The following is a 24517-nucleotide window of genomic DNA, read 5'->3' as shown; positions in this document are numbered from 1 at the left end:
TCTCCCACATCCCATTCTATAGTTAATGAACAATTGTTTCTATACTGCTCACAAAAATTAGGGGATATTTCAAAATGAATATGAAGCGATAAAATATCCCCTAATTTTTGTGAGCGGTGTAGTTTTGAGCTATTACACTTAGTAGGCAATGTGGGGTTTTTTTTGAGCACTTATGTGCCATGAACTGTTCTAAGTACTTTGTGAATTAATTTATCTTCCATAGTAATCTCATAAATGGGTACTGTTATTATTGTTTCTATACTACAGAAGGGAAAACTAAGGGGCAGAAGGATTAAGTCACTTTTCTTGTAAGTGGCAGAACCAGGATTTGAACCCAAGCCATCTGAACAGTTACTCATTATGCCCGTCTGCCCAGCCACGTCTGGTCTCTTATAACTTCTAAAAAGCTCTGACATCTGTCCACGTCTCTCTATTCCTGTTGCCATTACTCAGTTACCATTTTCTCCTGCTTAGACTTTTTTCTTGCTCCTCTCCAATTCTTCCTTCGCAGCACAATCAGAATTTATTTTATAAAATATATTTATGGTTCTTTTAAAATACCTTTCTGTGATTTCCCATTTCTCTTGCAAAACTTTTTTTAAAAGATTTTATTAATTTGAGAGAGAGAGAGAGAGAGAGAGAGAGATAAAGGGGCAGGAGAGGGAGAAGCAGGAAGCATCAACTCGTAGTTACTTCTCGCATGTGCCTTGACTGGGCAAACCCGGGGTTTCGAACCGGAGACCTCCGCATTCCGGGTGGACGCTTTGTCTGCTGCGCCACCACAGGTCAGGCCTCTCTTGCAATCCGTAGAGAGCCCGCTTTTCATTACCTGTGCTCTTCTTAGTTCTCCAGCATTCTCTCCCCACTCCCTACTGCCTCTCTGTTTCATGACAGACTCCCTTCTGTTCTTCCGATGGCGGTGCTTTCCGCTGCCTCCGCGCCTCCGTTCATGATTTGCCCGTGCGTGGACTCTTTGTCCGCCTCTTACACCTCTTCATTGTCTGGGGCTCCACGGAGGCGTCACGTGTCTTGAGAAGTCTCTCCTGACTTCTAGCTCCAACCAATGCTTCTTGCTCTTCCCCAGTCAGAGCCTTGTTCCCTCTCTCTTGTCTTGCTTCCTTGTTTCCCGCTCTGCTGCTCCGGAAGCTGGACGAGGGCAGGTCCTAGCTGTGCGCATCGTGGTGGCATTGCCATCGTCACAGATGCTCAAGAATTTTATTTCTGAATGAATGAATAGATTTTTCATTTGTGTTGCAAATAGGAGTTTAAAACAGAAGTTCCTTGTTAATTATTTTTCCCAGTTTTGGCTGTCGACCAGAATTTTCTCTTTACTGTGACATATACTATTAGAGCTTTCGCTTGTTGGTTTATCCTGAAATCATATCCTCTTAATGTTCTCCTGTTGAGGATCACACCTAAGGCCCTCCAGGACAGAGACCCATACGTGGACAGTCAGGGGTACGTAGGTTGATGTGTGTTTAGGGTTATTCTGTTATAGTGCAATGTACTGCTTATTAGATTCAGTATGTTCTGATGGCTCTGGCCATATTGATGGGCCCAGACACCAGAAAAGGTGTGGAAAGGGACCGCACAGCCCTATGGAGGGCTTTCTGATCATGCTTCAGGGCTCCTACCAGGCAGGCTTTCCAGGCTTCCCGGCTTCTGTGGCTGAGGGCAGGGCAGGGTTCCCTGGCGGCTTATTCCTTTTCCATGCCCACCAGATGCACCCGAACCTCTGGCAGGCAATTAGAGTGGGGGCGGGTGGGACAGATCATTTCCACCAATCAGGAACTGAGCTGACTTGAGTTGGGTTTAGGGCTTTTTTAAGGCTCTAGTAAAATATTTAAAATTAGAGGTTGTTTTTGTGCCATGGGCTGCAAGTTTTTATTTAAATCTTTATGTAGAAGGAAGGGCAAGCTTACTCTACACATTTATCCAGGTCCCCTGAGGCCATGGGGAGTCTTTCAGAGAGGTGGTGAATTTTAATATCCTGAGGAAGCTCATTACGGAACCCTTCTCCTCACCCTCGACCCAGCAGATTACTTCCAGGGCGTCTGCCTCTTCACACTGCTTATTTCTTCTTTCCATCTAAGCAGAACCCAGTTGTGCTACGCAGAAGAATTTATGGGCATCATAGTCTTATTTTGCATTTCATGATTGCAGAGTGTTTTGCAGCCATTTGTTAACTAATTTCAGGCCCTCTTTAGAGGTGGGTAGTGGAATTACCGTATAATTCATTTCAGCATTATGTGTGCAAAGAGAAAGAAATGCCCGCCTTGGCTCCGAATAAAATCATCCTATGCAAATTGCATAAAATTACTATTTTTAAAATGTGTGGTGGTGCCTTTGTTTCAAGATTTATGAGTGGTTTATTATAATGAGCTTGTCGTATTTTGATAGCAGGCTTGTATTTACTTCTCTGTTTTTTATTATGACAGATTGCAACGCCAGGGCCTTGAAAGGTGCCCGCCCGGATGTGCGACACAGATTATTCGTCCGTGTTCTGAGAGCGGTTGAAATTCAATTCTAGTGGAAGTCACTTAAAGAATCAACCTGTACAACACAAGAATAAGCATTAAATATTTATAAAAATTAAATCATCTGATTTATCCTAGAAAATTGTTTAAATGGCAAGGTCCCTACATCTAAAGGACACATTTTTGAACAGCCTATTGAACAAACTTTCAGCGTCAGTATTAGATCTTTCAAATAATATGGTGCGGTAATGTTGTAACAATTTGTTTTGAAAGCACAAGGCTGATTAGGAAGCAGCTCTCTACCGCACAGCTTTCCAGTGTAAGCTTTTATGCTTTTTAGTGTTCATTTTTATTGACATTTTTTTTCCTTGCAGGAAAAAATGTGTGAGTTTTACTGGCCTGGCAGGGGGTTGCGGTACTTCTTGCCAAAGTGTCAGAAAAACTCAGAATTCTCTACATGAGGGACAAAGACCATATGTTTGGTTAAAACAACACATAGCTTTTATATAAACATAGGTAATGGAAACCAAGACCTTTACTTGAATTTTTTTTTTTTTTTTTTGGCTAGTCTTGCTTTTGATATTTTTAAAATAAGCCAGCAGCCACCTTGTTATTCCAACCTGAGCAGAATAATTTAGTTTTCTACCAAGTGTGTGCTTTTTCAATATCTTGGTTTTTTAAAAAAATTTTGTTTTATCTTTGTTTTGGAGGGTTCTGCTCTAAAAAGTGGAATATGCTCTTCAAATAATAATTTGCTTTAATAAAAAGAAAAATTGAGGCTTTCAATAGCTTAGCAAGGACCTAGCCTAGCCCAGAGACCTTCCCTTCCAGCCTAGCCACACCTTCCCTTCTAGCCTAGCCACCCCTTCCCTTCTAGCCTAGCCACACCTTCCCTTCTAGCCTAGCCACACCTTCCCTTCCAGCCTAGCCACCCCTTCCCTTCTAGCCTAGCCACACCTTCCCTTCTAGCCTAGCCACACCTTCCCTTCTAGCCTAGCCACACCTTCCCTTCCAGCCTAGCCACACCTTCCCTTCCAGCCTAGCCACACCTTCCCTTCTAGCCTAGCCACACCTTCCCTTCTAGCCTAGCCACACCTTCCCTTCTAGTTTAGCCACACCTTCCCTTCCAGCCTAGCCACCCCTTCCCTTCTAGCCTAGCCACCCCTTCCCTTCTAGCCTAGCCACACCTTCCCTTCCAGCCTAGCCACACCTTCCCTTCTAGCCTAGCCACACCTTCCCTTCTAGCCTAGCCACCCCTTCCCTTCTAGCCTAGCCACACCTTCCCTGGGGAGGGAATTGGCCGCTCCCACCTCCATGGCGCTGGGTTGGGAGGATGGTGATGAAGTCCACCGTTCTCCCATCTCCAACAGGAATAAGGGCAGATGGGTAGCTCAGAAAAATGAGCATCATCACTAATGCAGACCCTGCGAGATGCTCTTTCAGCTCTCTTGAAAAGAGCTGATAAGGGGCTAGTTGACATATGCATAGGATTTTTTTTTTTTTTAAATCGAGGGTTCTGTGGTGTCTGTGCTCCTGAGTGCTGTTAGGAGCTCCTGCCCAAGTTCACAGCAGCCACGCGACTGCCGTGGCCATGAGCAGAAGCAGGGCTAGCTCTGCACCCTTGCTTTGACACACCTGCACTTCGACTGCAGCTTTTTCCTGTTACCAGCCTTTTGGCTTTGGCCGTACCCCCTGCCCCTCTGCTCTAGGTCCGAGCTCAAGTGGATCCCTCATACCAGTGGTCCCCTGCATCATAGTGGCTGGACTTCGTCGCTGAGAAGGGGTTTACGCTTCCCTTCAGCACTGGTTTTATTGCCGCGTCCAAAGGGATGTGTTCATGATGTAGCCAGGAATTAGAGCATGGCAGTTCTTCTGGATAAACTCCACCACCCCAACCCCTCAAATAGCTGTCCTTGGAGGAGCACGTCAGAACATACTTTTAAATCTACAGAAACTTTCGGTATAAATGTAATCAAAGGAGATTTTCTGGCAATCACCTGATCCCAAAAGGTGAGATCTAGACAGAAAGCCCTGTACTTAGTGAGGCTAAATGAGCTAAACAGACATTAATGTAACCCTATTAAAATACCTAGAGAATTTAATTCTATAACTGGAGTTTGTACCAGGTAAGTTTGAAAATCAAGTATTTCCCCTTTGAGAACCTGTAATAAAGAAAATAGGCAAAGCTGATAAGGGTTTTAATGCACAACCAGGCATATAATCTCTAGGGAGAATAGCATATGATAAAATCAGGCCTGAATGATCTAGAGAAGTTTTATAATGGTGGGCTGTGGCCGATGGGCCCTAGCAGAGCCCTCTCTGATCCACTGATAGGAGTAGCCAATCATCCGTGACTTAGAAGCATCCAGCCGGGAAGACCCATGTACAGTGGCCCCCAACCTTTTTTGGGCCATGGGCCAGTTTAATGTCAGAAAATATTTTCACGGACCGGCCTTTAGGGTGGGATGGATAAATGTATCACGTGACCGAGACAAGCGTCAAAGAGTGAGTCGTAGATGGATTTAACAGAGGGAATCTGGTCATTTTTAAAAAATAAAACATTGTTCAGACTTAAATATAAATAAAACGGAAATAATATAAGTTATTTATTCTTTCTCTGCAGACCGGTACCAAATGGCCCACGGTCTGCGGCCCGGGGGTTGGGGACCACTGCCCATGTAGATCTTCCAGTGAATACTACCTCTGTTCACTCCCCACCACACAACCTCTAAGTCAAGAGCAGCGCACTAGCCCTTCCTGTGTTTCCATATTCTTTAGCCTGATTTATCTGTTTACATTTTCCACTTTAAGACTTCCCTTAGAGCAGGGGTCTCAAACTCAACTCAGCATGTGGACTGCAGAGCAAGATCACAGCCATTCGGCGGGCCGCACTAGGTCTACAAAAGGCAACTGTTACGCAACACTTTTCTCACTGCAGTTGAAAACAAAAAAAAAATCAGTACAACAAGCACAATCATACATGCAGTTTACTCAGTGTCACAAAACGACCAGAAACTGTAGTTCGCATCACAACTGCTGTTAACTAAGCTAATATCTAGCTAGGATGCTAGAGAAATGAAAAATACAAGTAGGCTCCTAGGCTTACTTAATTTTATCCAAAATATTTTGAACTTCGTGGATTAGTCTGCGGGCCGCACAAAATTGTTCGGCGGGCCGCATGCGGCCCACGGGCCGCGAGTTTGAGACCCCTGCCTTAGAGTATGTCCTAACCTGATCTGACCTGGATAAAAATACCCTGGGAGAAGGCATCCCGGAACCCTGGGCTAAGCAGGGCATGGTGGAGAGAGGAAGTAGGAGAGAAATCACCGAGGGCTCACCTTGGACCTCCCTGCCTCTCGGGCAGTTTCCTATTCTTGTAAATGTTTTGTAGCTGAAGCTTCCACATTGTTACGTCTGCAAGACTGGGCTCTCCTTTACCTGGAATATTACTCAGAGCTCCTTGGTTGCATGTTCCTGAAATTTATAATGTGTTTAAGCAAAACGGGGAATTTATTATGAGGGTGCTGGGATGTCTTATGAATGGGATTGGGGCCTATAGAACATCTGGAGCCTAGGACTTGGATCATCATTGGGACTTTCTCCTGGATTCTCTTTTCTTCCCTCAGTGCACCCGTGTCATTATCCCCTCCTACTGCTGTCTTAATTTTTCCACTGCTCAGTACCTTCTGAGCTTATATATTTTCAATTTCAGCCCCTCCTTCCTTCAAGAAACTGCCTTACTTACAGAATCAAAATGCCTTACTTACAGAATCAAAATACCAGGGAAGGATTCTCATTGGTCCAGTCTAGATAAGGTGCCCCATCCTGAACCAATCATCTGTGGCCAGGGACGGGTCACATTGCACTCACATAGAAGATCCTGTAGCAGACCCGTGAAAGAGTTGGGGGTGGGTGATGTTACTGGGAAGACAATAAAAAAGGTGTCTGCTATAGCGGGATAGTTACAGTGTAAGGGACAATCTAGATTCTTCTCTCCCTGAATCCATTTTCCTGTTTAGAGGAAAAATCCTTCCCAAGCTGATAGAACACGGAATTCGGAGCTGCAGTCAGAGGAGCACTTAACCATTCTGTGTTGGAGTGGGCATTTCTGTTTCTCTCAGATGCTGAGGAGGTCTCTATCCTAGCCCGGTGATTCCAGTTGACAATGCTTTCATCTAGGCCATCTGGGTCTTTGTTTTTGCTAGCAGGTGTTCTTGTGCGATATTTTTGTGGCTCATGTGGGGCTTTGATGGTAAAAACAAAACAAAACAAAACAAATTCTAGATCTTCCTTCCCCAGGGGCAGCTGAGGGCACACTTCCCAGCTATTTCTCTACATATCCATCAAAAGCAGTGCCAACTTTGAGAGCCTGTAAGATTACCTTTCTCCCCCGGCAGGTGAGAGCCCTGGCTCAGGGGTTTCTCTGGCATTTGGAGCATTCCTGTTTCCAGCGTTATTCTCAGCACCAGATATGAAGTGCTGTCCCGAGAATTTCCAGACCAGGTGGTTTGGTCCCTAAATGGTCCTAAACTCTTTCTTGAACTTGGGCTTCTTGCCTAAATGTTCCGTGCCCTTTGTTTTGCTGGCGGGATGGATATCTGCTTGCCTCATTTCTTCTCATTGATTTTTATTAAAGTTGGGTGAGTTCTATGACCTGGAGTAGAGTAGGTCATTGTTTTTTGAGCAAGGAAGTTTATTTTTCTATTAATTTGGCAGATTTGCCATTCTCTGCCTGACACTTGCATAGTCGGCTCTTGGAAACACTCCAAAATTCCCTTTGGTTGTATAATGAACTGTGTAGAGATCAGTGAGTGTTTATTTTGGAGATAGTATAAATAAGACTCTTGTGTATTATTCGAAATATAAGCATCTATTCCTTTGGTAATTAGCTTCATTGTTCTCTGTCAATTCTTTGACAGTATTTATACTACATTAGAAGTAGTAATAATGGGACATCCTCGTTCAGTCCTACAAGCATATCTGTCTATAATAAAATATGTGCTTTCAGTGACAGAAAGTATTGTAGAAGTGTTCATTAAAACAATTTGATAACTGTGTATCTATTATTAATAACCCCAGGCAGGGAATTACATATTACATGACTCATGTAACCAATAAGGAAGCTGCCATTTCTATAATTATAAAGAATTCATATCACATTCATTTTACTATTCTATATCATTTGACCCATTTATGGCTCATTTTGAAAGAGAAAGATTTAAAAATTTATAAAGTTTTTAAAATGAGAAATCTGCCAGGAAAGTTCTGCCTTGATAGCTAGCAGTGGGTGCTCTCCATCCAAGAGGGTGGGTGTGTGGGGCCACACCCCTGCCTCTAACTGCACTCAGGCGAAGGGAGCGCAGGGTGCTCTGGGCCAGGCTGACCCTCCTCCCGAGGACAGGGCCTGAGCGGAGGGCACGTGCTCCCCTGTGGGAAGCCTTCCGCGGGTCAACTGTGAGCGCAGTTGGAGTGGGGGAGAGCGATATGGCTTGGCCACATTCTGGAATAAATTAAAGCCATGGGCTGAAGGGCCGCCGCCATGTCCACTGCTCTCTGTTCAGTGGCTCACGTCAGTTTCTGAACGGACTATCTGGGGAAACCATTTTGCAGATCCTTAGCAGGGTGGACTGAGTCATCAGCCCAGAAGGTGGCCCCCACCTGTAGGATGCTGGTTGCTGCCATTGCTGTCGTTTTTATTCTCGCTGTCATCTCGAGCCGATTGCGGGGTGGGGAGCCAGTGGGCTGCAGGCTGGGAGCGGGAGGGCGTGACTGGAAGGCGGGTGGAAGATGAACTTCTGTGTTCTAGGCTTGCTTTCTGGCACTGCAGAGAGATCCAGGCCTGGGCACTAATCCTTGGCCTGCTGTTCTTTTCCCTCACCCCCTGCCACCCCAATCTCAAAAGTGACTGAATTTGGAGCATCTTGTAATTAGGGCTAAGGAGATCCTCAGACTTTTGTCACACCCCAGAACCCGGGCGGCACGGTTTCTAATACGTGGTGAAATTAGTACCGAGGGACTCGAACTCCGCTCACACGCGATCCAATCGCACCCCCCCCCCCCCCCTTCTCCCTTTGGCCGGGCCGCGAACAACAGCTGCTGAAGTGATTTTGATGGGATGTGACATTTGCAGACTGTGGCAACTGACCAAAGAGGCTGAGCTGCGCTATCCAACGTTTTACAGGCTACGAAATGTAAGCCGGCAGCCTTTATTGCTTGTACTAACAGCTCGACCCAAGTTTCCTAAGCCTCGGGAGCAGACCGCTTACTGCTGCTAATTTTACTACCAGCAAACAAAAGGGAAAGAGGGAACAGCCCGCAACAGCCAAGTGAGAGCGTTTCTGGAGGGTGTCACACACTCAGGTCACCTGCAGGGTGGGCAGCTTTCTTTTTTCTAAACCTAAAAAGGACTCCATTTGCACAGATATAAAACGGGGGGAGGGGGGAATGTAATGTAGAAACAGTGATAAGCAGAGAGTCGGCACTGGCCCTACTGGAGGGCAGTGATGTGCACATTCAGGCAGCCACAAGGGAAATGTTAAAGTCTCTATGGGGAAATTTCCCACATGATGGATAGAACTTTAATATAGGATTCATCACAGTAATGTAAGTCATAGATCAAGATCGCTCTTTATCCACTGAATCAACCCTTTGCTGGCCTATTATACAGGTTGTACATGCTTTAAATAGTGTCCTCTAACACGCCTGAAGTCTTTCTTCTGCTGTGGATTCTGAGGTTCTATTCACAGGGACAGTGACCCACCGACTCATTCATCTTTTACTATGTCACCAGACCATCGGCATTTCTCCCCTTTTTATTAATATTTAGCACACCTTAAAATATACTTAAATTGTATGTTTTTTTTTTCACAGATAGGAAAAGATGCTATTTCACCTACCTGCGGTGAGTTTGAAGGGAAGATCTGATTGTTCATCTATTTGTTGATTATTATACAAAGAAGAAAAGAGTTTGGTTTCGGTGTCTAGTACCTGATCACCGACCCTATGCGTGTGTGTTGTTTAATCATCTCACTCTGGGGTTCCAGTCTTGTTACACTGACGTCAATCAGTGGTGGCATAGCCTCTCTAGAATTCATCCTATGCGGCCACGACAGCCCTTTGGAAAGAGAATGATTGTGGAATGTTAAGACTTACCTGCTGCTTTTTTCAGTAGGGATTCGAACAGTCATTAGTGGAATGTACGACCACCTGTCCTTATCTGAGTCTAAAATACAGATGAAAATCAATCCCTGAGTACAGATCACGAACACAGACGTGAAGCGTGAATACAGACAAGTTAGACTCAGGTCCGTAAAGGAAAAGGGCTTTCCTTGGGCCTGGTATTCACTGCATACAGTGTCCTTCTTTTCTAGATTCGCGATTCTCGTTGACCTCACTCCCCATGGGCAGTTCTTTGCCCACGGAGTAACCGGTGTTAACACTTGGGTGTTTCATCATATGTAACTGGTTGGCATAAATTTTGAGGGTGTAAACGTTCTAAGGAGTCCTTCTGTAAAGAAAACTGTAGAATGTTGTAGGAACTAGCATTGCCTAAACTTTCTTTTGAGCATGGGGTTATTATTATTATTATTACTTTCAAATTAAAACTGTGAACACATTGGGAACTGCTGCCCAAATAGAGGTCTTCATGAACTTGGCCTCTTCTGTTTTCAGGCTTTGATTTCCCCTGGAAACTTTGTGATGAACCCCAGTCTAGCCCTTAAGGCCTGGCTCAGGTGTCTACTTCCTCTGTGAAGATTTATCCATTTGTGCTAGAATAGATGTCTAATTGTTCCCTTTTATTCCCTACCCCATAGCAGTGTGTGTGTGTGTGTGGGGGGGCAAACCTATATTGTTTAGCTCATGAGCTATTTATTTATTTATTTAATTTGTCCCTTGATTTGAGAGAGTGGAGAGAGAGAGAGAGAGAGAGAGAGAGAGAGAAAAGCATCAGATCGTTATTTCACTTAGTCGTTCCATTTAGTTGTGTGCTCATTGCTTGCTTTTCACACGTGCTCTGACCAGTGGTCAAACCTGCAATCTCTGGTCTGCCAGGTCGTGGCTTCATCCACGGAGCCATCCGGCCAGGCTGAACGAATTCATTGATTCTTTATTTTCTCCCTTTTCACCTACAGTCTCCTTTATTTTAAGGAGTGTGTTTTTTTTCTTAGTGCCCTACAAAGTGCCTGGCTCATGGTAAGAATTCAACAAATACCTGCTGAAGGAATGAATGAATAAGTAGAGCCTGGGAAGTTGAGCAGAAAGATTATCTCTCTGGTGTGTTGATATATGATTAATGAATGAACCCTTTTGAGTTAAGTACTTTTTCTATTATAGCGACTAATTTCCATATAGTTGATTGGATTAAGATAGACTTTGATATGAACTGGTTAATCATTTAGTCTACAAAAAATATAAGATTGATTGTTGTTCAGTCTGTTTTACCCTTTGTACAGACATGAGCGGTATAGATGAGAAATTCTAGCACCCAGTTTAACAGACTTTTTAAAATTTACACACACAATCAGTCTATAACTCAGAATTTTCCTTTTTCATTAATTGCTATGGGAAAAAATAGAATTTATAGATCTTTTAAAAACTTAGCATTATGGGTTTATAGGATTACAGATATGACTATATTATGCTTATAGCCTTTTTATTTATACTACTTAAAACATTTATTTCTAATATATTCTAGGTTTCAGGCTTACAAATCTTATTGTGGTTTAGGTATGTTTTCCTCATTTTTCTTCTCACCCTTCCTCTCTCTCCCTTCCTCCCTCCCTCCATTCCTTCCTTTTAAAAATCTGTTAAAGGATGTACTTTAATAGAGATAATAGTACCCCTCTCTGGCTCTACCGCCCTGCAGTTTGTGCCCACAGACTGACATTGTTAACACTATGGTGTATCGCTTCAAGTGTTTGGTTGGCATAAATTTGGGGGGGAATGTGAGGACCCAGGCCAGGATAGAGGCTAGAAGGCTACATTTATAACATACTTTTCCACATTTCCCTATTCTCTCTCTCTCTTTAAAACTTAAAGTTAAATTGACATACAATATTATATTATTGATAGTTTTAGGTGTACAACATAGTGATGTGACATTTATAGTACTTATTATGCGATAACCACAATAAATCTAGTGACCATCTGTTGCCATACAAAGTTATTGTGATAATATTAACTACTTTTCTCCTATTGTCTTTTGAAGATGATTTACAAAGCCCCAAGCTGGTAAGGACACGAGAGAGGAATTAATATGCCCATGAAACTTAATTATGTTTCTGTCATAGAGACTAGGCTGGCAGATGAGCTAGGGTTAAGTCAGCTCGTTTCGCAGTGTTGTCAAAATGCGAAAAAGAGGTGACAACTGGTTGGAAGAGGAGGAGGAAAGAAGGAATGAACCCAGAGAGGTTGTTAGACTGGGGGTCAGGAACACCCACTATCTGCCTGCCCCCTCCCTCTCATCCCTTAATTTTTTTAGCAATGAGGCTACCATTGCAGCTAAGTGACATTCACGGGTATCCCTGGTATCATGGAAAGGCCGAAAACAAAAGCCAAAGGGATGACAGTTGTTGGAGAGGAGAGAAAGTGAGAGGAAGGAAGAGGAAGAGGAAGAGGAAGGGGTCAGTGAGACTATGTGAGTAGTGGGCATGGGCAAAGCACTCGATTCAGAAAGCAGATTTCTGAAAGAACTCTATTTCGAAAGGACCCAATTTAGAAAAGTCTAGTTTTTTAGCTTCTGTGTGATCTTGGCAGTTACTCAGCTTATCGTTTCTTCATGTGAAAAGTTTATGGACTGCCGGTTGATCTCTGAGGACTCTAAAAGTCCATGCGGGTGATGTGAGAAAAAGAATGTGAGAGAGCTGGAGAAAAGAGAGGAGCATGCATGGGATCCGTAAAGGTCACCCAACTCAGGTGCCCCTGAACTTGTCTGCCCGGGAGCAATTCCTGCTTCCTCAAATCGGGGAGGGGGGGGGACACCATTGATTAGATCTGGAAGTTTCTGTTCATTAGCTGGGGTGGAGATGAGAATCTGGCTAATAGAGAAAGGAGCTGTTTCACATGCAGTAACCCTGCCAGGAAGCCAAAAATGGTGAGCAGTAGCTAGAGTGCTGGTTAACCGGGTAACACTTGCACCTGCAGGTTCATCGTAGGATACCAGATGTGGAAATGGTGACGAGATCCTCCGACTTGCATCTTTAGATGGCATTATCTTGACAGGGCACAAACTCCTTGAGAGGACTTCTAAAGGCTCCTGAGAACCCACCTCTGTAGCAGGACTTAGACCCGACTAGTTGAAGACCAAAACAAAGAGAATGAGTTTCACATTCTTATGCAACTGCTCTGAAGTCTGAATGCTAAAGGTGCTTTGGAAACAGCTCAGACTTGGACCCTCGACCGTAGGAGTTGTCCCTGTAGCATATTTCAGGGTAAGCTTGGGGACCATCCGCTATGGAATGCTAGCCCAGAAGAGTAAGTTTCCAGGGCTGTCAGCTCTTAGCGGGTTCCCCAGAAAGCAGTCCTGTGAAGCCATTCTTATTTTTATATACGGCATATCTGAAAAAGGGATTACTTGGCAATTGCAACATTTTTTGTTTTATGTGCCTCTGAAGGCAAGGTATGTTTTGTCCTCCATTAAGTCTTAAAAAGTATTTACCCTGGCATCTTCCCATTTTTCTTTCCACATGGAAACTCTATATTTTTAAGACTAGTTGTGAAATCATTCCTAGGCATACACATTATGGAGATTTTAGGAAAACTTTTAAGGAAAATGAATATAAGATGCTATTTCTTTTATGTACCAGACATTACAAGCCCTTCTTTTGTTGAGATTTTCTTGATTAGCAAGATGTAATAAAATGACGTCTGTTCTCACCCTGTGGCAGGTATGCTTTAGCTAATGGGATAGAATATTGAAAACAGCATGGGAGATAAGAAAAAAAAACAACAATGAGAATTTGAGACAATGTCCTCACAATTGCCTTATGAATGCAATGCTCTCTTCTGGTTAAATAAAGCACCGGCAATAATTTTGGGTTAGGTATGTTCTTCAATTATGCATTTGATTTTGGTAATAAAAGACACATGCTTTTCAATAATGTTTGGAATTTAAATACACTGTGCCTTTTCCCCGAGTCTTCGGGAGAGCACTTACCAATGCAGAAGTTACCTCTAACCCATTCTTGTCCATTAAAAATTAAATGCTTTTACAGTAAATTATTAAAAGTGCTAGGCTGGCTGCAAATCATCAAAGGTACCATAAACTATTATGCAGGCAAGCAAGTGAGAAGTCTGATTAAATCTAAGGGATCAGAAGGCGTACGCATCCCTCGATATCCATCGCAAATTCCAAACTACAAAAGCAACCATAAAATGCTACATTAAGTTACTTGAAAAAACTCTACCAGGATTTTCAAAATTCAACTGCGACTTGCCTTTTCAATTAAGTATGAACCAAGAACCTTCTACTGCAAGGCTCAGATACACCATTACTTACAGGTTATTTCCACTTTCCTTAAACCTGCAGCAAAATTAGCCTCATTTTTTCCAACTGATACCACTCACTTAATGGAAGTGAGGCATTCTAACACTTGGCCGAAAAGCTGGTTCTCACGTCCTCTTTTCCTACAATGTGTCTTTACTATCCTTTGATTACATTGAAAAGAAATGATGGGCCCCTGAATCTTGCAGCGAAATCATATTATTAAAGGTAGTGAAATAAAATATGTTTAAAGAAAAAAGATAACTCACGGGGTTGGTTTAAATGAGACTATATATATATATATATATATATATATATATATATATATAGAGAGAGAGAGAGAGAGAGAGAGACTTTAAAGTGTGTAGCTATTCACATATGCGTAAAATGGCCTCTTGAAACAACTCCTTGACAAAGAAAAAGATGTAGGAAAAAAAAAACATAAACATGGAGGGAACGTTTGGTCAAATTGTGATAATTGTGGAGAAGAGGAACAGCGGCTAAAGAAGCATTTACCGTTGGGTTTTAGAGCAGGGTCTGCCCCCAAGTCTCCCACCCCTTGTTCCCCAGCTGCCAAGGGAGATGAGAAATAGTTCTGCAGCTTAGCTGGGAGTGGTTCAGGTGGTAGCACACCCGAATGGGTCAGTGAGAAGCAGACATCTGAGGGCCAAACAAGTGCCATGTGGTTTCATCTGTCGGTGGTTCTGAAACTTTAGTGTACGTCAGAATCACTTGGAAGACTTGTTAAAACACGGACGGGTGGGGGAGACGGTACCCCTTTCTGCTTCAGTAGGTCTGGGGTGGGGGCCCAAGAATTTGCATTTCTAATCAGCTGGCAAGGCAAGTCCAGTGCTGCTGGTCCCGGGACCCAACATGAGAAGCACTGAGTTAGGTGGTCTAATGGTCACCACCACCCTGTGAGGTAGGGGGGATCAGCCCCATTTTATAGATGGGAAAACAGAGGAGTGGTGAGTTTGGGAAACTTGTCATGGTTTGAACTCTGGTTAGAGAGAAGTTGAGAAATTGCCTTCAAAGACTCCTTAGAATTTCTGAATCACTTCAGTGGATGTCAGAAAAGCATGATGACAGCTTCTCATCTTGACCCTCCCATCAGCAAGGACGCCGTTAGAAAGAGACAAAAATTATCACTGATGCATACTCAGCACCCAGAGACCACAATGAAGACTGAAGCCATTCTTTCTGAGATCCTTGAGCACTTTAGATGGAGAAACTGAGGCGTGGAAAGGTTTAACAATTTGTTTGGTTTCTACCTGTTGTGGTGGCATTGGAGTGTCAGATGTCCTGGGACTCCGTCAGGGTTTAAGTGTTAAGAGGCAAACTCCGGAGCTTGTTTGCCATCTTGGTTGCTATCCGCCGTGCCCACCATCCGAAAGGTGACCGAAGGCGGGGCAGCCTGACGAGCTGGAAGAGGTACCAAGGCCAGAGTTCCTTTATTTAGCCCATATTCACTGAATATCTTCCACATCCTAGTCACTGTTAAAGGTGCTGGGCACAAAGTGGCAAACGAGATGGATAAAATTCTTGTTTTTGCATTCTAAGGGCAGTGAGACAATCAACAAAGTAAAAAAAGAAAAAACAAAGAGGAAATTTAAGTGAGCAATAAATACTATGAAGAAAATTAAAACCAGAAAATGTAGGAGAAAATGACTACAGACTCAGAAATTTGTAAACATGGGTTTAATAATTTTCTGAAGAGGCAGAAAGAAATGCAGAGGACTGACTACCAGTCAAAGGTTGAGACTTCCCAGCCCGGCTCTTATTATTTTAATTTTATGAGATGTTCTCTTTTATTCGTGAGTGGAACCCAAAATCTCCCAAACATCTTTAGAGATTGTTTTAGAGTTCTCAGCCATGGTGGGAGTACTAAACCCTGAAATGGGCAAATGGTGGCAGGCCTTGTAAAAGGCTGTCGGGAGAAACTTCCACGGTCTGTCGTGCTCCGGCACGTCTTGCTGGGTTTGCCAAGAAGGGAGGCCCTGTCTTGTTTTTATGCAGACCATTTCTCTGGGTTGTCTCTGCAGCGAGCACCTTTGAAGGATGAGGTAATGTCTTCCTCTGGGACAAAAAAGCAGGCTTGCTTACTGCTGGTTATAAAATTGGTGGATTCTTGAAAGTGTTTCTTTTCTGTAATGAAATGCACTACATATACAATATCCATCTGGGCCCTTCCCGATGCCTTCGTGGGACTTGGGGGCCGGGGGAGCCAGTGTCGGCATGCTGATGCTCCTGTTGCTTTCTGGGCTGTGACTAATCAAGTCTGTGGTCTCTGTTACCAGAGGCTCATGTTTTCTGCAAGCGTCCGTGGAACAGTAACAGGCTGACTTAATAGCTGATAAAAGTAAAATCAAATTGCAGCTTTGGCGGTTTTAGTGACAAGAATGGAGTGCTGGTGGAGACATGACTTTCTGGAAGGGGAAGGACAGACTTTTCATGAACCAGATTCGGAGAGATGAGAAAAATTCCCGGCATGTGGTAAACGAGTCTTCTTGCCCAAGCACTGAGGAGAAGAGCTATGTGCAGGGAAGGCAGGGGTGGAAGAAAGGAGCAGTAGTGGAATTAATGCCCGAAGTGTGAGCTATAAGAAGTAGGACTAAACCAGCTACCCCAGTGGCACTTGGTTGCTGCTATTCTTTCCTCTTGGTCCGCAGAGGAAGGGATGTTATCACGACAAGGGCCCAGTAAGCTCCATGGCCCCAGCTGAACGGCCATGTGGCTGTAGTTATTGACTCAGAAGTAAGTCCTCCAAGCCAAAAAATTGATGTCAGCGGTGAGGACCTTGCTGTTTAAATAGAGCTTTAGGCCAACCAAAAGCATTACTTTGGATGAATTGAAGACACTGGTTAAGCCATAAGGAGGCCACTCGGAAAGAAAAGTGAGCCCAGCACGTGTCTTGCTCAACGGCACAGAGACACTGCACTCATCGACCTGGCTCTCTTCACTGCTCAGCTTGGGCAGGGAGAAGATGGGGTGCTAGGCCTAGGGGTCACTAAAGGCCCCCAGAACGGCACAGAGACACTGCACTCATCGACCTGGCTCTCTTCACTGCTCAGCTTGGGCAGGGAGAAGATGGGGTGCTAGGCCTAGGGGTCACTAAAGGCCCCCAGAACAGCAGGGTGGAACTGTAGAGACTAGAACTGTGTTCAGGGACAGAAAAAAGGGGACCCTGAGTCCTGGCGCTTGCTGGTCACCAGGAAGTACATGAGGGAGGAAATAGGATTTATGCTTAGGCGTGGCCCTAGGGTGAAGGGTGAAGGGCTGAAACAGAATAAAGGATAAAGGCTGACAATAAACTTCCCTTTCCACCACGCCTGCCATCCCACCGCAGTCTCCATCCTCCTGCTGTTCTTTAAGTCCTGCCCTCCCAGCTCTGGAAACTTGCTGTAGGCTCTGACGTTCATTCAGCTAGACTCCTCGGTGCCTGAATTCACTGTATGGGATTTGGACACAGTTCAAAGTGGGGAAGGAAAGTTCAAGCGGCCTACGATGGGGGGTTTCTGGGCCATAAATGAACTATTGTTGTGGTTTCCACTGCTGAGTGAATAATTGGTCATGACGCTTTACATGCTTGTACTGTGAATGACCGTGAATGTCAGAGGGAATTGTCCTGCTCAGGGTCCAGCACGGTACTGCTGCCTCCTGACTGGGCCAACAGAAACAGTACATAAACCCAGATGGAAAAGGGCCACTCTCGGCTTCAGCGGAGGGTGTAACGACTGCTGGAGGGCTAGGAGAGGCCGTGTCCACTGCAACGGTGCCACCTTTCTGACACAGCCACCGCAGCCGCCCTCCTTTCCCCTAAAGGCAGCTGCTGACCTGCTACTAAGCTCTTGTTAAAATTGAACATCTTACCAGGCTGGATATACCCATCTTACCAGGGTCAACACACACTCAGCAGAAAGTGGCAAGGGTCTAATAAGTTAAGTCTTGTCAAATGGAAACAGTATATTTAAAAGCACAGCTTTAGTGTCATCTGAGTTTTACAGGAAACTTACTTTCTTGGGAGTTTTACACGAACAGTTGAGTTTGACATGAAAAGCGTCTGTTATCTCTTTGGGAGACACTGAACCCCATTCCACTGCCTGAAGCCAAGCTGCTGGCTCCGTGGGGCCCTTGATTCATGAAGATTCGCCTATAATCTCAGGATTTGTGCTCAGCTCAGTTGAAAGTTGACGGTGGCCACCAGGTGGCAGCAGTTTTCCAATCCCTGTGACAGTTCTGGAAGACGAACTGCAGCACGATGGGCTAAGTCCCCTTTGCTTGAGACAATACTCTCAAGGACTCTTTCTGACTTTTGGACAGTTCCCAGTGGCCAGTTGGTCTACCCACTTGGAAGACTAAGGCTGGCAGATTAAAGTCCTCTTTGGGACCATGAACTGGGTAAACAAATAGTATCTGCCCATCAGTCACAGTCACACGTGTAGGGACGCATGGTAAGGGCCTGTTCTCTGGTCAGATCAACAAGAATTAGGCTGTTGACCAAGTCTGCAATGCCCAGATTGCCACCATTAACACCTGGTTTCATCATCGTCTTGGACGGGGCAGCACATTCCATATCACAGACAGAGCACACTGTAAACGACCGTGTGTTTCTGGTGGATGCGGAGGCTTCCACTGTATGCCAAACTTGTGACTTCTGCAAAAATTCAGCTTGTTTGTTCTGTGGTGAAGGAAGCTACACTGCATGGGACATTACCTCTCTCTCTTCCTGGCAAATCGACTACATAGACTCTTTGATGTCCTGTGGGCCTGTGGACATTGCCGCCCTGCTTTGAAATGTTTTCAGGGCCTGGTCGTGCTGTTCCAGGCCAATCAGCCGACTCTAGCTATGCCACTGTGCCCCTTACAACAAACCTGTTTTGTGTGTTAGGCTTTCTGGGTCATTTGCAAAGAACATTGAATGATGGGATAATAGTCAAATAATTTAATATATGTCTCACGTTCCCTGCCATCCACAGTATCACTGAGTGCTGGAAAACATGCACCTGTACACAGAATAATAGGTTAATAAAAACATTAACATTTGGTGAATTTGAATCAAGAGTATAGGGGGATTATTTGTGCTATTATTGTAACTTTACTAAAAGTTTGAAATGATTTCAAAATTAAAAAGTTAAAGCAATAAGGAGTCATATAGACGAGGTAAAATAATCCACTGAAAGATGATTTAGACATAAGTTAAGAAGAAAGAGGGTCACACTTCTCCTAGTCTTCCCTCAGGGGACTAGGACTTTGAGGAAATAAAACATTAAGGATATTTTTATTCATTGAGTTTTTATCTTTTAGGACATGGAGGGGGGGCTGATTTTGTTACTGGCTGTGGGCAGGGGGATGTTAGAGGTTTTAACTGGGATGGTCAAACCCAGCCTCTGAGATCTGATCCCTGAAGGCGGAGCAGACAGCTGGCCCAGGCCTGGGGGCAGTGGGGACTGTAGAAAACCAAGGGCCCCATAGGGCAAGATCTTGATGAGCTCAGGACTCTGCCAGAAGACCATGGAGGTTGGAAGGCCTATATGCTGTTTCTAATTCTGGTAGCTCATCCTTGGGCGGGTCGTTTTACCAAGTGTGATGTTACTTCCCATATCTCTAGTGCAGCCCCATCTGTCAGCGCACTGTGGGGCCTGATACGTATATATTGACTGAATGAGTGGATAAAGAAATTAATCTGAAAGATGAGGGTCTCTAAAGACCCTTACAGCGCCAACATTTTATGATTTATTTAATATAGATTGTTTACGGAATGCCCGCCGTGGCATTCAGTGTTTGAAGCTGGAGGGAGACGGCCTGGAACACGCATGTTCCTGCTTTCTCCAAGTTCATAATCCAACGCAGCCGACATCCAGAAAAAGTGATGCAAAGTTTCCCAGTGCCGTAACCTGACCCAGGAGTCAGTTTCCTTCTCTGCTTTTAGTATTTATATTCGTCCTCCTGGTGGAAGTTAATTTAGATCCATTTTTCTAAATTTGAAGATGTGTACAGGACAGTTCAAAGCAAAATATTTTTTTACTTGCCTCTGTAGGTGAGGAGATCAAATTTTACATTATGTCAATGCAGGCAAACGTTTTAGCTGAGCCAGGAGCAGAGTTGGCGCCTGCAGGAAAGGGCCATCTCTGCAGTGAGAGGGCCCTGAGCTCTTTCCTCATCAGGCCCGCGGAGCGCTAACAGTAATAATTACTGCTAGAAGGTGACTAGGTTGCAGGCACCGGTCTCGGCATCTGTATCTATTACCATGCTTTCCGCCATGCTGCAAGGCAGATATGATGCTGCTGCTGCTGCTGATATAGAGAATTTTAAAAAATTCAAGACTAAGATTCTTATATAAGGTTTGAAGTAGTGGGAAGCACACCCAGGATTCAAACCCAGATCCTTCTGAGATCAGATGAGATCAGGCGCGTTCAGGATACTATGGCCGTAGACAAAACCTAGATTTTTCTGATGCGAGGACCCATACCCTTTTCACTGTAGAGCGCTTCCTAGGGATTCTCTGAAGTTCCTTCTGGGCCTAGCTCCTTGTGTCTCCGCGATTCTGTCATTTTGGCAACAGTGTTAATGCAACCGCACCAGCAGATCCGAGCATGCGCGAGGCGCTGGGGAGGCGGGTGGTCCCGGCGGGCGCAGTAATCCCAGACGAGCTGTCTACTGGGTGTCAGAAAGCGCGCCCACAGCACAGAGCACAGTGTGTGGTATTGGTTGAGCGAACTGCTACAGCTGAGCTGCTACAACAAAGAGGCCCAACGACACAGTGGGTGAAGGAACAAAGAACGAAGGACTTGGTTCTCGTTCCCACGGCAGTTCAGGACGGGTGGGGGCGGGGCACTGGCTCTGTGCGGTCACCCGGGGTTCCTTCAGTCTCGTTTCCCTCTGCCCCTCGGGCTCTGTCTTCTTCAACATGGTTGAAGTAGTTTGCAGGCATGCCCATGTTCTAGCTGATGAGACGGTAAGAAATAGTGCACACGTGTATAGTGTTCTGAGGCCTAGCGTGGAACTGGCACTTACCACTTCCACCGTGTATTCCCGGTGGGGGAATTTATTTATTTACTTTTTTAGATTTTATTTATTTACTTTTATTAGAGAGAGAGAGGGGAGAGAGAGAGAGAGGGAGAGATAGAGAAAGGGGGGAGGAGCAGGAACATCAACTCCCATATGTGCCTTGACCAGGCAAGCCCAGGGTTTTGAACCAGCGACCTCAGCATTCCAGGTCGACGCTTTATCCACTGCACCACCACAGGTCAGGCCCGGTGGGGGAATTTAATCACGTGCCTGTGCTTAGTTCCCAAGGAGAGTGTTCGGGGCGGGGGCTGGCTCTACCCTCAGCTGGAGCTCCATCACTATAAGGAGAGTGGAGTCCATTTTGGTGGCCAGCTATAAATCTTTGCCGTGAGTGCCCTTGCTGCATCTCTAGCATAATCTGTGTAACCTGGTTTAATTTATTTATCTTCCCACTAGCCTGTGTGCACCTGGAGGACCATGGCCTGCGCTCTCACTTCGGAATCACGTCTCTAGCTCACTGCCCCCCACATGTGAAGCGCGCATTGTATTTCTGATGAAGAATGCATGAGGCAGGGTAAGTGTGGGTTTGCGGAGCAGGACCAGGGCAAACATGAGCGGTACTTTCGTAGTTCCGGAAGCCAAGCAGAGCCTGCCTCGTGTGCTACCCCAGCTATGTGTAAGGCATTGGATGAAACGTGTTGCTGTGAAAAGAATGAACTAATTCAGCCATATATATATATATATATATATATATATATATATATATATATATATATATATATAGCAAAATTCAAGTGTGACACTCTACAGCTCAGCTCAAAAGAAACAATGGCCTGATTGTCACCAGGTGACCTCACTTTTCTCCGCAGTCATCAGCCTGGGTAGATATAAAACAGGTGAACCTGTAAGTCTGCACAGCTTTTAAAGAGGTAGAGGTTGTAAAAGTGGTTCTGAAGCACACGGGAGGAGCTGCCTGGAGAACTCCCGCGTTCCCAGCCACACCGTCAGACCAGAGCAGGGGCCCAGCACCTTTGTTCTTCTGCAGACCCCACTCTCCACTCCCTATAAAAGGAGAGTTTCCATCTGGCCTAAGTCAGCAGAACCACACAGGGCCGCCCGTCCGGGGCTCCTGGAGACAACAGCAGATGGCAAATAGGCAAAGCAAATTAATCAAGCCACCAAATGTTCTCAGATCTGGTTTTCAAATTCACTAGGCAGTTCTGCATGGCCACTGTTGTCCTGTGCATCATATTTATTTGACAGCTTTGTCCAACCTTACGTTCCCATCACTGGCTCTGGCCGGAGGGTGTGTGCGTTGTGTTTCAATGAGCACTTCTCAAAGATGCAAGGAGTGCTGAGGCTGAAACTACCCAGATGCCAGCAATGTATGCACAAGGGCTGTCTACCCGTGGGCCCGTCCAGCGTCCTAATGTGGCCTAAGGCTTGGGCTCTGTCTTTTTGAAATACAGGTTTTAAAAAGTTCCTTGACCATCCCCTTTGGGTATTTTTTGTCCATCTATCTGGAGAAGTGCATCAGGACTTTTTGTGTGTCTGTGTGATAGAGAGAGAGACAGAGATAGAGACAGAGAGGGACAGACAGGCAGGAAAGGAGAGAGATGAGAAAGAAGCATCAATTCTTCGTTGCGGTTTCTTAGTCTCCTTAGTTCATTGATTGCTTTCTCGTATGTGCCTTCATGGGGGGTAGGGAGCTACAGCAGAGTGAGTGACCTCTTGCTCAAGCCAGCAACCTTGGGCTCAAGCCAGTGACTTTTGGGTTCAGGACAGCAACCATGGAGTCATGTCTATGATCCCACACTCAAGTCAGTGACCCCACGCTCAAGCTGGTGACCTCAGGGTTTCGAACCTGGGTCCTCTGTGTCCCAGTCCGACTCTCTATCTACTGTGCCACTACCTGGTCAGGCAAGTCAGGACTGGGAAGCTCCCTTCTCATCCTTCCTTCCTGTCTCTTCCCGTAGGCTTCCTGAGAGCCTAGCGTAGCATGGAGCAGGCTGGATTACAGTCTCAATACCCACCTGTCCCCCTTCTTTGTCATACTTAACCTCTGCACATGAAAGGCTCTCGGCAGTGAGTAGGCAGCCAAAGGTCAGCATGACATCAGCCTGGCCGGGTGGCTCAGTTGGTTAGAGGAGCACCCCCGGATGCCGAAGTCACAGGTTTGATCCCCATTCAGGGCATAAAAAACCAAACAGTAAAACCTGGCATCGAACTCCAAAGAAAGCAGTAGTCTCCATGGATGTGGGCCAGCAATGCAGGGTATGAGTTCTTCTTATACAGCACCTGGGTACGTGTGTCCCTCCCACAGGACAGTTCTAACATAAAACAGCCTTCTGGTAGGAAAGAGCAAGAGGGCAGTTCGGTTATTGGCAAATATAGGCGAGAAGGAGAATGAATGGGTGGAATAAAGGTATGGGGCCAGGCATGTGGGTACATAAATGTCCCAAAGGACCACAAAAATGTCCCAAAGATATCTTAAGGTACATTTAGACTCAGTGACTTCAAGACAGTGTGACATAGTAGGCTGAGAGTCAGACGATCCTGGTTCTGGTTCCGTCCCTGCTGGTACCATGTGTCACCTCTCCGGAGCAGTTCCCTTTCTGTAAAATGAGGGTGTAGAAGTCCCTCCATGACCCTTAGGGCCATGTCCACGTGGTGTAGCAGGTCTAAGACAAAGTTCCATGAGGACAGAGAAGGACAAGGAGGATGAGCTGCAGGCAGGGTCCACTCTGGGGACACTCTTTACCAAGCACAGGAGCTATTCGGCCCAGACTTGGCTGGAAGGACCTTAAACAGAACTTTTTGCTGCTGCCGAGAGAGTGGAAACCAGGAAAAGGCCTGCTGGGACACCTTTGAATGAGAGCTTGTCTTGAGATAAGTCATAATAAGTTATTTTTGTTATGTACCACCTTTCAGTGTCTAATGTGCTTTTAAGCCTTACTCTTTGGGGGCCAATGGGGATTATTAACTCATTTTGGAGATAATGTATTGAACCTGCTAGTAGTTGGTAGCAAAGGGTTAGAACTAATGATATAACTGAGAAGGGCAAAGCTCTCCTTATCTGCCCCAAATCCTGTCCTTTAACACTGCCAACATGTGAGAAGTACTCACCCATTAACCCTGTAGCATGCGTTAGTGATCAGATTAAACTGGTTAGCTGTCATCGAATGAACAGCAAACTCCTGCGAAAGGCACAAATGAGATATATTTTGTTGGACAAGAGGGTTTGGGAAAAGGCCTAGATACTCACATAGTTCTCACATGGGTAAGATAAGTCTAGGTTGGTCCTTTAAGAGGGACCCAGGGCAGTGTGAGTGCCTAATACATTCTCAGGGCTGAGGATCTGAGAGGGCTATAATTTGGGGTACAGGAGCAGAGGTGAGTCCATAAGCAGAGATTTTGACACATTTAGTTGTAGGTATTCCATGTTTTTGTCTAAGGTAGACCCTATCTGGAATACCATGGTTAGCAGAGTGAAGGAAAACAGTTAATACTTGGAAGAGAGGTTCTCAAATGGCTTCCACAGCTTATTATA

At 45.1% G+C, this 24517-nt stretch overlaps 1 long non-coding RNA gene across 1 annotated transcript in view; it reads left to right on the top strand.

Annotated features, from left to right (window-relative positions):
• The window catches only part of LOC136384125 (uncharacterized), a 106044-nt gene that overhangs the window by 57799 nt on the left and 23728 nt on the right, over positions 1 to 24517 (top strand). The window contains exon 3 of the long non-coding RNA XR_010747528.1: positions 21424 to 21541. This is a non-coding gene — a long non-coding RNA (uncharacterized lncRNA). The remainder of the gene's footprint in view (positions 1 to 21423; positions 21542 to 24517) is intronic.

Source organism: Saccopteryx leptura, chromosome 12, assembly GCF_036850995.1.
Source record: "Saccopteryx leptura isolate mSacLep1 chromosome 12, mSacLep1_pri_phased_curated, whole genome shotgun sequence".
Taxonomy (NCBI): domain Eukaryota; kingdom Metazoa; phylum Chordata; class Mammalia; order Chiroptera; family Emballonuridae; genus Saccopteryx; species Saccopteryx leptura.
Note: the sequence above shows the minus strand (reverse complement) of the source record. Positions and strands in the feature narration are given on the sequence as shown.